Raw genomic sequence first — 15,550 nt, forward strand, 5'->3', positions numbered from 1 at the left:
TTCTTCAACGCATGCAGAAGATGCAAAATAGATAAGATGGCAGCAGCTCAGATGCACCCTGCATCCTCTCTCAGTCAGAATGTGCAAGAGCTTTATGTTGTGTCGTGGTACAGCGAATGGCTGTGGTGCTGGCATGGCCACTCAATCAAAACGCACAAGGTGTGGCCATTGCATTGTGCCAGTGTAAACGTTCTTGTAAACGAGACAGCAAGAGTGCATGTCTCAACCAACATTAAACACACTTCAGTTTCACAAGCTCGATATGCGCATACACTGACCAGCATGGCTGCAGCCGTTATCACTAGAACTACCGGTGCTGCAGTCGGGTCTCCAGTCATGCACCACGCGTTGTATGCTCCTGCTGTGACGGGTCGTTTATGACAGCTGGTCAGTACCATTTGTTTGCTGGCAAATGTAGTTGAGATACGCAACCACAGCTCTATATAAACCAGCTATGGTTAAGTAACAAGGATTTCACTGTATCTGTGTATCTGTCGGTGCCTGCAGTCGTGCATCTCTTCATGCACTGCCCATCGTCTGCTCCTGCAATATGATCACTGTGGTAGGCGTTTTTCCCCAACTGGCCGGCACTGCTTGCTCTTTGCTTACGGTATTTTAGTTGACTAGAAAAACTAAGTGCGAATAAATTACCCAATGACACATGGAACAGACGAGCACTGCAGCGCGGTATCTGTGTAATTTATTTGCACTTCGTTTTCCAGCCAACATGTCAGACCAACTAGCCCAGCAGTTAATCCTTCTAATGTATTTTAGCTGCCCAGAAACAATTTTATACCAAGGACTTCCCTGTATTTGTGTTTCGCCATAGCATCACCCTCAAAAGACACTTTTAGCTAGTACCTTTAGGGTGAAACTATGGCACCAGCTGAGTGGACCTGTGCTACGAATCTGCTTTCCAATGGACTCATTCTAGAAAACTAACAAGTGCCACATTATTTTTCTGGGGCTGCTTACTCTTAAGGGGGGACGTGGATTTCGAAATCAACTTCCTTATTTCTTCATGAATTTTGATGAAAATTCGCACACATATTTAGAATGTCTACCTGATTCTCCCATAACAGTTTCAGAGTGATACCTTGCGAACATTTTAATCAGCAGAGTTTTTCGTCTTCGCATTTCCTGGAGAGCTTGAGGAGCTTCAAGAATTCAATGGAAAGTTCGTTGAATATTGACTGCATAGCTAAATGTGTGCTGAAGGGCGTGACATTCACTAAGGTGACTGTTTGGGCATGTTGGTAGATTCTTGACATTCCTGAGTTTTTTTTTTTTTGTCGCAACACAAATTGTTTGGATAGTCATTTCTTGCGTCACATCAAGCACACTTTTGGGGAAAACGAATAGCCACATCATAAATTAAAGAAAAGTCAAGCTAAAAATGCGAGAATGTTACAGCCTGCACTGTAGCCCAAGAAATGTGACATAAAATGCGGAGTCAAAATATAGGCCAAACAGTAACAGAGAAATCAGCTCCAAAAGCTAAGCAGAAAAGCAAGAACACAGTTTTAAGAAAATGACTTTAGAAGTTTCACCTTCTCTCTGTTTCTCTAAAATATACCAAATCTTTAGCCTTTGGTGTGTTTTGTGATGCACGGCTTCTGGAAATGTGGCCTCAGGTCTGGTGCATGATCATCATCATGTGGCCTCAGGTCTGGTCATCACGCAGTAAGAGATGCTGATAAATGAAATGCCTAGCTGTGGGTACGAGGAGTTGACGCTCAATGTGCTTAACATGAGACTTAGTAGCGCAAAACTCGAAATAAAAGACAACAGTGAGAGGCGAGAGGAAAGGAAAGATGAGCGCTACGTCTTTCCTTTCCTCTCGCCTCTCACTGTTGTCTTTTATTTCGAGTTTTGCGCTACTAAGTCTCATGTTCAGTAGAAGAAGTTATTCTTCAATGTGCTTAGTCGTGCAGTCTGAGGTGCCGATACACGAAATGCTTTGCCGCGAGTCCGACGAGTCCGTGCACAATGTGCTTGATCGCCGAGTATGGAGCGCCGATGTGCGACATGCTAAGTCGCGGGTCCAAAGTGTACACTGCGCTATGTGCATGGTCGCGGATCCGATGAGTCTGTTTGCAATGTGCTTGATTGCCAAGTAGGAGGTGCCGATGCACAAAATAACTGGTCATGAATTCCGAAGCACCGATGCTCGAAAGGCTTAGCAGCATGTCTGAAGACTTCGCGCACGAAGCTTGGTCACGAAGTCCGCGTCACCGATGCTCAGAAGGCTTAGGTGCAGTTCTGCGACGTCTAGAAACGGAGAGATGTCCACGTAGCGCCCATTTTGACAATCTCTGAGATTACGATGGTCGAGACATGGAGCTCGCGAGGTGCAAAGAGCAGACGACGCCCCTACGGAGCGAGCGCCAAACCAATGGCAAAGCACGCTGGAGTCACATGGCGGGCACAGCCAATCGGCCTACTTTGTAACTACCTTCGATCATTTGTTTTTTGGGTGCTTGTTTCTGTGTAGAGGAGATAGCTAAAGCAGCAGATCTGTGTGCTGCTTTGGAATTTTAATCTGCACAATATCCCTTTATTGTCAGCAATGCCATTTTGAAACAGAACTTCAGACTGCTACCTCTATTTCTGTAAGCAAGGAAGCTGAACCCTTATTGCCGAGTTGGTTCAGACTTGAATGCATAAAGGTAGAAATTCGGCCTTGTTGGTAAGACTGATCTGTACTATGTTCTCTAAAGTAGAGACCAACAGTTGGTACGACATAGTGCAGGTGAAATGCAAGAAACAAGCACTGAGGATGGGTTGTATTGTATCCTTTGTCTGTCCTTGTCTTTTGCACTTCACTTGCAGCAGTATGTTGAATACATAAGAGTGCACATTAAATCTAGGACAACATGAAAGAGAGAGAGATAAATGAGATGCAAAAGGCAGGAAGGTTAACCGGAAGGTAGATATCCAGTTTGCTTCCCTACACAGGGGGGACAACATGAAGATAGCAAAGACAGCATGGACATTATTCCTTTCTGGGTGTTACCCAGTTCATGTCATTATGAATTCTTTAAGGAGAGTACTGACTATTTACTACAACTTCAGTGCCCAATCAACTGCTACAATAAGAAAAGGAAGCTGTAAAACTCAATGTGTGATGCCCTACATGTTCGCTGTACAGGCAATGGTAGGACTGTACAGTAAAACCTTGATAATTCAATTTCGGTTTATTTGAAAATACAAACCATATTTTCAAATAAACCAAAATGAAATTATCAAGGTATCAATATTTGTAGAACTTGCGCAGTCTTGTAAATTGCAATGAGAAATACACTGGATAACTTGAAAACCCCGCACACATTGATTCGGTTAATTCATAGTTTCCGGTTGTGGCCTCCGAGACTGGCATGACATGACACCCATAGAGTTTCACACTATAAAACCTAGAGGGAAATGTGGCGCTGCTGCGCCGTGGTATGCAAAGGAATGCCGGTATATTGTGGATTCGGATTGGCATCGTTCTTGGAGAGCCAGAACGCCTTGAAGACGCGCCTGGCTAGCACCGTTCCGTCTGTCACAATGATTCTTTTCCTAATAAAACAGGACGTAAAAAACTACTTTAGCTTTATTATTACACAAAAAACATGTTTTGTTTAATTTTGAGGACACACTATTGGATGTACAATTCTATGAAACGTAAAAAGTATTAGCTGGCTGCTAAAGTTGGAGGGCAGACGACAAGATTCTCGCTCGCTTTGGAACAACTTGTCATCTGTTCTTCCTTTTCTTCGCTTGATGCTGCATTGTATGTGAGTAAACTTTATTGAGAGATGTAATATGGGTGAATGAAAGCCTTTTATGTAGATTTTATTTTAAGAACACGTTATTTGAATAGCCATATCCACGTTTTAGACGAAGTCTCGTACAACACCTGCCAACACAAGCCTCGCAGACACATATCCCGTCATTCCCATGAGGGCATGGCAGCCCTTTAAGAAACTCGCATAGACGGTGGCGCCAGTTTACCCTCTAGGTGTTATAATGAGAAACTCTATGACGACACCCTGTCGGCTTTGCATATCTCGGAGGCGCTGCCAGAAACATAGCGGTCGTGATGCGCTTCCGGCTCCTGCAATTGCTTTCCATGAAAGAATTTATATTGACACGTATACATGTTTATTTTTCACCGGTGGCCGCTTTCCACCGGCTAACAAATGTTAAACGTTATCGCTCGGCGCAGGACGTGCCTGTATCGGAAGTTTCTAGAACGTTATCGATGCTTCTTTCCGTTGCCTGTTTTAACAGACGCTTAAGTTATCTGATTGTATGACCAACGCGAATTGTGTAGAACTTTCTGGAAGACACGTGGGGATGAGGGATTAATCTGGAACCTTCGATGACTCAGGTATAAAAGCCGACGCGTTTGGCCGCTGATCAGATTTTCGATGATCGCCGACTGTGTTCGCCACTATCTTTGTGCTTTGAGTGTAGCTTGCTTTTGTGGGCACAGGTTTGCCCAATAAAGAATCAGTTTCGTCACACACAGTTTTACGACTGTTTTCTTCAGCGTCACTACTACATGACAATATGCCTACAAATAACAGCAGCGACAGCTCTCTCAGTGTCCACTCTTGAAGGTCATGCATTTAGGACAGCAAGCCGTCTCGCCTACGTGATTAGTGCTGACAGCCTCTGCAAATTGGTGAACACAACACAAAAGGAACCAGGAAGTCCTGCCTTGGCCAAATGAGTGAGAATCCTAAAAGCCAAACACCACTGCTGGCTTTTCGTATGGCAAGACACTCACCTTGTTCGACAGCAAGGTTTTCAAAGAAGGACTCCTGGTCCGTGACCTTCTTGATCTCTTCGGCCAAGGACGTGTCTGCAGGCACGGGCAGAGTTCACATTCTACAAGTGGTCACAATATCAGATGCCAATGAATGCTGTTGACTGAAAAATCACTTTCACCGAATTTGTTGCATATTCATAATCATCAAAAGCATACAGCTGCAGAATAGATAAAGAGTTTTCAATTCTTTAGTGACTTTTGTCAAGTTTACAGAACATGGACTCCGTGTTAAAACTCACTACAAGAACATTACATATGAGAACATCAAGTATTTCATGTCTACCAGGCTTGAAAAGAACCCATCCAGGCACTTGAAAATTATACCTGATGCAACACACTGTGAAAAACAATGAAAGGAATACACCCACTACATACAACGACATACTCGCACCGAGCAAGTGCACACAACCGTCTACCTTCCCACTCGTTCTAGTAAAACATTTCGAACCAGTTATTCAAACTTGCAACACGATAGCAATGAGAACAGTTTCAAGATGTAGTCGACACATTTTAAGTACCATTACATTTATCAATGCCATTGCTGTTAACAAACTTTCTTGGCGTACACAATTGTGTACATAGCGTCTTAAAGGGATACACCAATGATAAGAGCATGCACTCCTGATTTGGCATGTGCCCTTGCCGTGCTGCAGAGGGCAGCAGCAGACAATGGCTCTAGTGTTAAGTGCGCTGATGAAAGTTTGCTATTACTGTCAGCAACCTCCAGCTAACTGACACTCAAAACTTCCACTTGTAAATTCTACTTGTACGCAGCTTCAAACCAGCTCACTGGCTTCAGTCAGGCTGTTCCTCTTGAGCGCTATGCATCTGCCAAACTTACAACACACACACACAAAAAAAAAAGGTGCCCATGGGTGGACATTCGAGTTTGTTGCCATTTGAACAATCTTCTCCAAAATGGTATTGATTGATTGATTGGTTGATTGATTGATCAAGCAAGCGGGCGGGCGAGTGAGTGTTTTTAAAGATTTCTCTGACAGCATTTGAACACTTTACTTCACACCAACCCCCCTGAGAACAATTTGTCTTGAAAAATAATTTGTTTAGGGTCGGTCAAACATTGTTTGGTAAGGAACAAACACTGTCTGTAAAGACAAGCACCTGCCAGAGAAGTCTTTCTGGCAGGTGCTCATATTTACTGACAATGTTTGCGAAGATGGGCAGCACAACAAAACGCACATCCATAAATAGCAGGAGCCTATATTTTCAATGCAGTGCAAATGCCATGCTTATAGACGTACACTTTAAACTTGAGCACAGAGATCCTAGAGAAAGTCAAGAAAGCCTGGTGAAAGTAAAAAATGAAATAGTGACCCAAGCATGGCTGCAAATGCCTTAGTGCTGCCATACCACCATCTTCAAGCTCTGCATACACACAAAGACAGCACTTTTTCAACACTTTTCTTTCATTTTGCGATGTCTAGCCATTTGTCCGATTCCATGTCGAAGTCTCTGTTGACCTGTAGCGACAATTATAGAGTTAAAATGATAACTTGGAAGTGTTCCAATACTGGCCGGCGTTGGAGACTGTCTACATTGGCAGTTAAGAAGACAGCTTTGAGCCCAAACTATGGAACGTATCTGGAACCAGTCTGGCAGACCGTCTCTGTGACATGATGCCACCTCGCGTCAACAAGAAAAAGCTAAGACAACCACATATTATTGCTGTACTTTACAATTTTGCGTGTGAGAACCTATAAAAGACATAACGTAGCTTATATTAAGCATGTAACAAAGCGTGACTACGTTTTCCTGCGAGCAGAAGACCTTCCCGTCAAGCTTCCAAGTCTTCTGCTCTGCCACCATCTTGTTTGGAGAACAAAGTGGCCCGTATCGTTTTGACTTTAATGCTGTCTTCGCAATGCTCTCTCTTTTGCAGGCTCTGTAAAAACTGGAATGAAAGTTAAGATGGCCGCTGCCCGCTTACCTGCCCATCTAACTGCCTACAGCGAGTATATTGGAACACAGCCATCAGGCTCCTCACTTTGGCAAATCAGTTCTGCGGAAGTCCACAAGGTGGAGGCAGGTTCATGAACGAAGAAATTGTCATCCACCCAACCATAGCACGAGCCAATAAAATATAGCTAAATATGCCAGTTCTGCACCAAGATATCACTTAGTCGGTGAGATAAACATGACTGAAGACATCAGACTACTCAAAAGAATTGGTGGCAACACATTATCAACATGCCATAGCAGCACAGGAATCCTGCACTGCATCGTGGATCTCAGAGGTCATGTTCCACCCTCAGTTGAGCCAGTGAGCCACACAGAGAAGGCACCACAACTCGCAAGTAGAATGACAGATAGCGAGTATGAAAATCCAGAATTGCTCACACTGCATTTTTGATACCTTGCTGAAAGTTGGTATTGTATTGAGGCAGTGATGGTCACAATTTTCTACTCGTCTGACATTTTCTTTCTTGCTTACAAAAGCTGTGTTTGATAATACTGACACTCTGAAAATTTAGGAGCAGTAGTCTACCACTTGAGCTTGATTTCATGTTCACCTTTACTGTCCAAGTAAGCAGACAGCACAGTGCTAGTTGTGGAAAAACAATTTAAGACCGCTCTACTTGTCTGACATTTTCTTTCTTGCTTACAAAAGCAGCGTCTCCTATGCCCTGTGTTTGATAATACTGACACGCTGAAAATTTATGGAGCAGTTGTCTACCAATTTCATCTTGTCAAGATACAGTATAGACCAATTAAAATGTAACTGCTTATAGTGCAGGACCGGATATAATACGGTCTTTTCAGACTCCCATTAATTTTCCCATAGCACTCTATGTATACGCGTATCACTTATAGTGCAGTTGCGGGACATGAAATATGGGTTACAGCGCGGCTGCCTGGAAGTTCGGCAGTCAAACTAGATGGCAAACGCTTCCCTCAAGCCACAAAAGCGCATTTACTCGAAAGCGTATTTACTGGAATCATGCACTTTTTTCCAAATAAAACAGGTCCACCTAGAATCGAGTTACTGCGTTACCATATAGCCATGCATTTCAAATGGCCACCTCGCACGCGTGCCGAGCCTAGCTACTCTCCACCGTAGTCCATGTGCTGCAGTACACGTGCTAAGCAATAGTCTAGTCTTCACGTTCTCTGCGTTTGCTCTGTCAGCATTTAAAAGGAAAGTGATCAGTGCTCGGGCCGCATAGTTCGGAGAATCCGAAACTTGCGTGGATTTCGCCAGCAAAGCAATGCGGAAAAACGAAGCAGGAGACAATCCACTTTGGCGATAATCGCCTTGGCCCTATCTTGAAAGTGTGACGTGTTGACGGTTGGCAAGGTTCGTTACCGCGGTCAAGAGCGAGACTTGCGCTTGACAGCTGCATACTGGGTAGCCGGTCCCACGAACTGCTTGATCTCGGTCTACACCCAATGGTCTTGGCGTCAGTGACACGTGATCGCTGTTACCTGATTATCAATGCAATGTTGTATCTATCTTTCTTTCAATTTGTATGCGCCTGTGCAGATGCTATATTTTGTAATGCCCAACGTTGAAATAAACCAGTCGGTGGTCTGCGCTGATAGGGTCCTGTTTCCCAACATACACTAAGACTGATTAGAATCAACCAACTAGCCCCTCAAGACATTCTAATTCATTCTATTTCACTTGACAATCTTATATCTCAGGCCTCATCAATCTCCAAAGCACTGTCTTGAGGATTGATGGAGGGGATATACAGAAAGTGACTGCTTTTGGGGAAGAACGAAAACTCACTGAGCTAATGACGTCACCACAAAAACAGAGTGTGAGGCAGTGCCCCTCGTTCACGAACATGGCTAGACGTGCTCTGCCCATACCCGTGTACATCTACAGTGGCCAAGCAGATTTCATCTGAGTGGTGCAGGTCAGAAGGCTTCCAGCAAAATGTGCCTCATGAAAAGAAAATGTTCCAAATGTAGCTGCAGCAATTGACATTGGGCACTGCTTTCAATGGTACAGTCCTCCCACTTTCCCTCCGCCTTGTGAAGGCCAACCTGGTACTGTGAACCCTACAAAAAACTGGAGGATGCTTAAGCTTCGCCTGTAAGAGTGGAACGCGACAGCGTTATTGGGCCCCGTTCGCATCGCATTTTTGTTTCAGTGAGCTTCACCGCAACACAGCACGTGGAAAAACCAGCTTACAAAGACCAAGCTTGCACCAATCCCCTTAAAGTTGGCTTCACTTTTAAACAGAAATGCATTGCTGGGAAAACATTTTTCCAGGGGCAATATAAGTCGTCTCACATTAAAATGTGAAGGCCCTAGCACCTGTTTTTTATTATTTTATTAATTCTTTGCTATTGCCCCGACGCGCCCGTGTATGAAACGCATTAGGCAGGCGAAGTCCCAATTTGACCTGCCGAAGATGCGAGCGCCATCTGGATAGCATTTTCACAAGTAAATTACCCGAGCGCACCAGGTTGGTATGGTAGAAATGCTGAAAAAGGGGTCTGTGTTTGAGTTTCCTCGTAACATAATTATGTTTTCCCATACATTCAAATTACAATCCAACGTCACAAATGTCTGTAGGTTGTGGTGAAGTCATACTTTATCATTTTTCTGACGGATTTCACTGTGAGAAATTCAATTTTTGTTCACCAAAACCCTGCACCATGTGGAGGGCCTGCGCGGTTGGGGTGGTTCGGGATGATTTTCTCCTTCGCTGACACCTTGCGCTACGCAGAGGGCCTACGCGGTCGGGGTGGTTGGGGATGATTTTTCTGCCACAGACGCCTACACAGACGCCGAATTTTCTGCGACACGGGGCCCTTAAGGCTATCGCGTTAATATAGATGCAGACAAGTAAGCAAGCAAATCAGAAGGCAGTGCCTGCCTCCTTTCCGTGTCCCTGTCCTTTTTTTGCCCCATTCTCCAAAGGGCAAAGCCAGGGGACGAGCACAAACCTCATACTGGGACGTGAGGCTCTTGGCCTCCCGGCTGAGCAGGGGCCCAACGGCATTGAAGTTGCGGTCACGCAGCTCGGCAAACAGCTCCTCGGCCGAGTTGATGCACAGCTGCTGGCGGCTGCCCGCCCCCTCCGAGGAAGAAGCCTCGGGCAGGCGTACCAGGTTGTGCTGCACCCCAAACAGCTCGTCCAACAGGCCCTGGTAGGTAAGCTGGGTGGCCAGGGGTGTCAGCAGGTCCACCTGTCGGTCCAGCAGCAGCAGGGTGTCCACCTGGGGCACCAGGGGCGCCTCCCGGCCCACCTGCTCTCTGCGCAGACGCACCAGCAGGTCGCCCACCAGCTGCGGAGGGGGTCAAGGGCCACCACCTGTGACTAGGGTTGCCAACTCCTGAGTAGGCGAAGTGGGAACAGGGGGGCTGACGACGACCAAGACTACTGAAACTGACTCTGTCAGAGCCAGGAGCTGCAAGTCTACATGCAACAATGTTGCACAAAATTTATTTTGCCCTATTATGTTGCATTTTGCAACAAGAAAGTTGCTTAGGTTGCTTGGCATACACGGCTACCAATATAGATAGAGGTACTGTGAACAGCTAGGGCCTACAAAAGAACTAGTAACCCGATAAAAACGAAACCACCTTTTACGTTTATCACAATGCAACGGAAGACAATCGAGAAGAATGTGCAACCAAGCCATCAGGCACTATAACAAGGAATTCAGGTTTATTCACTGTTACTCAGCAGAAAATAAAAGATTGGTACATCTGGCTGTCCCATCTAGTTCAAGTCAGGACTCGAGACATTTGCTTCATTAAGCTGTCAAGCTTGTTAAGCTGTGAAACTTAACTTCATTAAGTTTGACAGTTTAATGAAAGTTAATTTACAGGTCTTACTATCGCAGAAAAAGTATATCATATACTAGTATTAGAATTCTTCTTAGAGTACGAAAATGTTTCCACCTGCGCACACTAATCACACTATATTACGCATTCATTCAAAGTAACTTCAACTACTGTATAACTTCTCGGTCATTAACCTATCGCTGCCATCTCACATCATTACGACTGATACAAAACCAAGGCATCTTCATTATTACTTGCAGTCCACATGATTGCCTTATCAAATGACTGTATCAACAGTTTAATATATGGCCTATAGAGGATCTAATAAATTATAGTCCCAATAATGACATGCATCGAATTGTTACACATAGCAACCTACTTCAGATGATTCATAAAGAGTTACTAAATACGTACTAATGTGACAAGATTTGCATCAACACACAACTTTTTTCCCCAAACGTACAAACAAATTACGGTTGTCATACTGTTGCTTTTCTAGGCATCAAAACTGTGGAATTCAATACCCTGTGATGTAAAAACTATGTCATGTTTATCATCATTCAAATGTAGTTTTTTGTCCTTTATTTCTTCAGTGTCGAATGATTAATTATTTATTGTCAGTTACTGCTGCAGTTTACAATGCTCAGTTGTTTTATTTTAAAATGCTCAAATGATTAGAATGCTCAATTACTAAATTATGTGATTAATTGCTGTATTTATTGTTTATCCTGGTATATTTCTTTATGTAAACATGATAAATTGTTGCTTAATGTACTAGTACTGCATTCCCTTGTATTGTATTGTGAAACTGAATTTACAGAGTTGTTTTCACCACTGTTTTAGTACTCATCACTTGCATTCAACTGCTCACAAATTTCAGTTAGCTTAAAATGTGTGTATGAGAGGCCCAACTACAGTGGCTTCACTTCAGGACCTCTTTCTGTATTTAATTTTGTCTGTTGTACTTTCACAACATATGGACAATAAACAACGTGAACCTCAACTAGCTGGATGCAGATCACCGGGGCTGTATTCGCAACAGATCAATTACCAGCAATACACCTTTGTGTAATCCAACATTATCCTGGCCTCAATGAGATGCAATCAGAGCACCCATGATTGTTTCTGCATCCCAATACACTTAAGAGAAGCTTGTAATATTTTACACTTCAAACCTGCTTCTGGGGATCCTGTGCTAAGTGTGCAAGAGAGGACAGCCCCAGTGACACTGTGCGGCATGGAGGAAAAGGAAGAACAGTGTAGTGTCGGTTCTTCAGAGCTGTGACTACCCCACAACTTTAAAATATTGACCAACTTCAATAAGCAGTGCGAATAGTGTAAACAGGGCTGGGTAGTATCAAAGATACAGTGGACTCTCCTTAGATGAAACCTCAAGGGGACAGGGAATTACGTACCGTTTATCAGTAGTATCGTTCACCGAGAGACTGAATGCAAGGGTACAAAGATGCTCTTTTGAAAAGGGCTCCTACGCGAAAAAGGCACTAGTGGTGTTCTCACCTTTGCCATCTTTCCCTTGGCGTAGACATTCGGGATGACTCCATAGAGGGACTGCAGGGTAATGAGTGCACGAGCCACGTAGTGCATGGACGTCGTGTCTTCCTCCACGTGGCACTCCTGCATCATGGCAGAGACAGCGACACCTTCACAGTGGCTCCACGGACCTTCCTAGTTTTGATAAGTATCAGCACATACTTCTCACATTCTCACCACAGGAAAGGGGATGCTGAATTGATAAAGACAGTCTATCTGGAGGTGGATGGTTGGGAAAATAGGCATGCAAAGCCAACATTGACCATTTCCAGCTAACTTTACGATGGCCCTCAGTAAAAAAAAAAAAAAAAAATAAAGAAAAAAAACCTTTCTAAATTTGCAATTTTAGGTGACTAGTTTAGAATGTTAAATGAAATTTACCATTCAATTATGTCTTCTATGAGTATGAAATTTTACATAAAAACGAAAAGATGTGTAACTATATTTTCAATAAGTTTCAGTACTCAGACTTGACCATTTACAGAAATCAAAGCATATAAACTAACAATACTCTACAAAATCTGTACTGTTTGGTAATTCTGTGTTCAAATCTATCCTCATAACAATAATAAAAAAAATGTTGAATATTACAGCTCACATTTGTTTCATTCAAGAGCCTCCTCCGCCAGGCAATCTCAAATGTAAACACTCAAATGTAACACGTTCCTCAATTTGAGCTAAAATTGAAATTAATATAATAAGCAACAGAAATTTTTCTTTTCTTGTAAATACTTAGCAAATTTTTATTCCCCCTCCCTCGAAAACACTACTCATAATTTTATGTAAGGGCTCAAAGACTCCAGGACATAGAACTTTTTAACTGCCAGCATTGACATTCAACTACGTCTATTTGGACAGTGAAGACATTAGGCTTTACCAAGTCTATACTCTGTTTCAATAGTTCCGTGCATGACAGCCAAGGCTACATGACCATCGAGTGCAGATTCCTGCAAAGTGAGATGTAGTGCCAGTGTTCGGAACTCGTTGCTTGTTTTAATGGCCTTAATTGAGGGACTCTCAGATAATAAGGGCGTTTTGTTATCGCTCTCTTGTCCAACCTCCAAATCACCTTATACATTTAGTAGCTTTCCTGACTTCGCTCGTGCGGACGATTCCATTACTGATCTCTTAGCTGATCATTTTGATACGTTTTTTTCTCTGTCAGACACTCAGGATGTAAATTGTCTAGTTAAATACTTAGAAGATCTTGTCCCAACGATTTGTGCCCATTAAAACTAAGAAATGTAATGCTAACCTTCCCTGGATCACTCGCGACATATTGCATTTATCTCGTCATGTCCGTAGACTTAGGCGCTCTAAACGAAGCAATGATCCCAAAACCCTGGACAGGTTTCACAAGGCCAAGAATGAACTTAAGCTGCAAACAGCTAAAGATTTCTTTAGCTGTTTGCCGGGATGGAGCCCAGGCCCGCTGCGTGAGAGTCGGATACTTTACCACTGAGCCACGCAAGCGCTTGCTATCAGGCAGAAGAAAAATTCCCTTTATATGCGCCCTATAGGCAGGCGCGCAGGCGCAGACGACCCGAGCCTCTGCCAGTATGGTGGCGCCATCTAGTTAACGTGCCTGCAACCGCCGCATGCGACGAGATGCGATTCAGACGAGGCACGCAATCAACGCTATCCCGATGTTAGATGTGTGCCACGTATTCTGGGTACCTCTTCGGTACACGTAATGGCGTCTCCTCGCAAGGCTTCTTCTAGGGCTTACAATTCAAAAGGGGGCCCAATAGAGATTTCCCGAGTTATCTCTCGGCGCCTCTTGTCCAACCACAGACGACCTTGTTGAAGAGCATCCGCCGCGGCTGTGGGAGGCAAGTGATGCCGCCGGGTACCTACAGGTAAAGTAGGTACAAGCGCGCTCCCGGTCTGGTGCTCGGCCATTATGGGACCTCAATGCTTGCAAAGGGGTGTTTGCCCTCGGGTTGTGCATTTGAGGGGCCACGTGGGAAATGGCTGCCATGGGAGTGGCCCAAACATCCCCTTTTCTTTTTGTGCTCACGAGGATTTCTATGGGAATTTATGGCGCAGGCTCCTTTCCCAAGCGTATCACCCTTGAAAGAAGCCAAACACCAGGCCGGGGTACGCTTGTGCCCATTTGAACCAGTGGGTGCCTGCTGACGGTGGGAATCGAACCAACAACCTCCCGCAGCCGAGATGGGCACTCTACAACTAGGCCACGGCTGTGGGCTGAATCCGCATTACCCATGCGTTGCATTACTAATTGTGCTACGTGGCAATTGTTCCCATGTTCACATTCTTCTGTTTTTACCTATTTATGTGTGTGTAGAAGATTCCAGGGAGTGTTAGCCAGCACCACTCATGGCCATGTCGCCAGACATGCAATGTCATTTTAGACCTATGACGTCACATAGTAGGTGAACTTTGGGGACGGGCAGCTGACCAAAAAACCCTTCTATGCTACCTGAAGGCATCAAAACTGCTGGAGTCGAGACCTTCGCTATGCAATGAACGAGAAGAAGGGTGACCGGTTCCCATTCTTCTCATTCATCGATGGCCTCGTCATGCGGTTGCCTGGTGGCTGAGAAGCAGGCTGGGCTGTTGGTTGTTGATACTGCCCATGCTGCCAAATGAAAACCACTGCAAAACTCCTCTTAAAAGCTTTGCTGTAAAGCTGCTGATGAGCGAGAATGCTCACACAGTGTCAATGTGCTCGCGTTTTACATTCAGCCTGCTATGTACCTCCAATATGTTCAAGCTTCAGATGATTCAAACAAAAATCTGCAGTCATTTGATGTGAGAATTAATGTGAGTCAACTGCAGTATGAGCACATGATCTTGAATGACAGACTTCTTTGAGTAACACTTTTGTGTGCAAGCACTTCACCTTGTCCCTGTCCAACAGCGCTTTAACTTGCACTGCCATGTCACCCCACAATTTCTATTCACGCTGAACTGGCTGGAGAGCAGTTGTTACAAGTTCTAAGAAGAAACTCTCAATCTGGGTAATGGGCAATCAAGGGCAGTCACCTTGAAGGAGGCGTCCATTTCCATTGAAAGCACGTCGCTGTCCACAGGAAACAGTTCGAGGGCGTACTCTTCAATGCTCAGTTCTCCATACACTCCGCGTTCCTGAACAGAGAAGAATGTGCAGTACATACCCAATCCGCCAATGTAGAACATTATTTTTCATGGAACCAGTCATTATTTTTCTAACCCTGCTGTGGTACTACCTGCATCGAAAGTCTGCCGGCTATGTGACTGAAAATGATGCCTGGCTGTGTAGCCAGTCCTTCAAAGCACCGTCAATGTCGATGAGAAGTGAAACTCGACATGTGGCTTCAAAGCATCACAAGCACACTGAGGTGAAGCATCAATGCTTGGTTAAGCAAAACAGGGCAAGAGGCACAACACGCTTACACAAGCACTCCTAACAA

General features: G+C 44.3%; 1 pseudogene; it reads right to left on the reverse strand.

The window, feature by feature from the left end:
• The window catches only part of LOC119445322 (vacuolar protein sorting-associated protein 33A-like), a 75,475-nt pseudogene that overhangs the window by 30,922 nt on the left and 29,003 nt on the right, over positions 1–15,550 (reverse strand).

Source organism: Dermacentor silvarum, chromosome 3 (assembly GCF_013339745.2).
Source record: "Dermacentor silvarum isolate Dsil-2018 chromosome 3, BIME_Dsil_1.4, whole genome shotgun sequence".
Classification (NCBI taxonomy): domain Eukaryota; kingdom Metazoa; phylum Arthropoda; class Arachnida; order Ixodida; family Ixodidae; genus Dermacentor; species Dermacentor silvarum.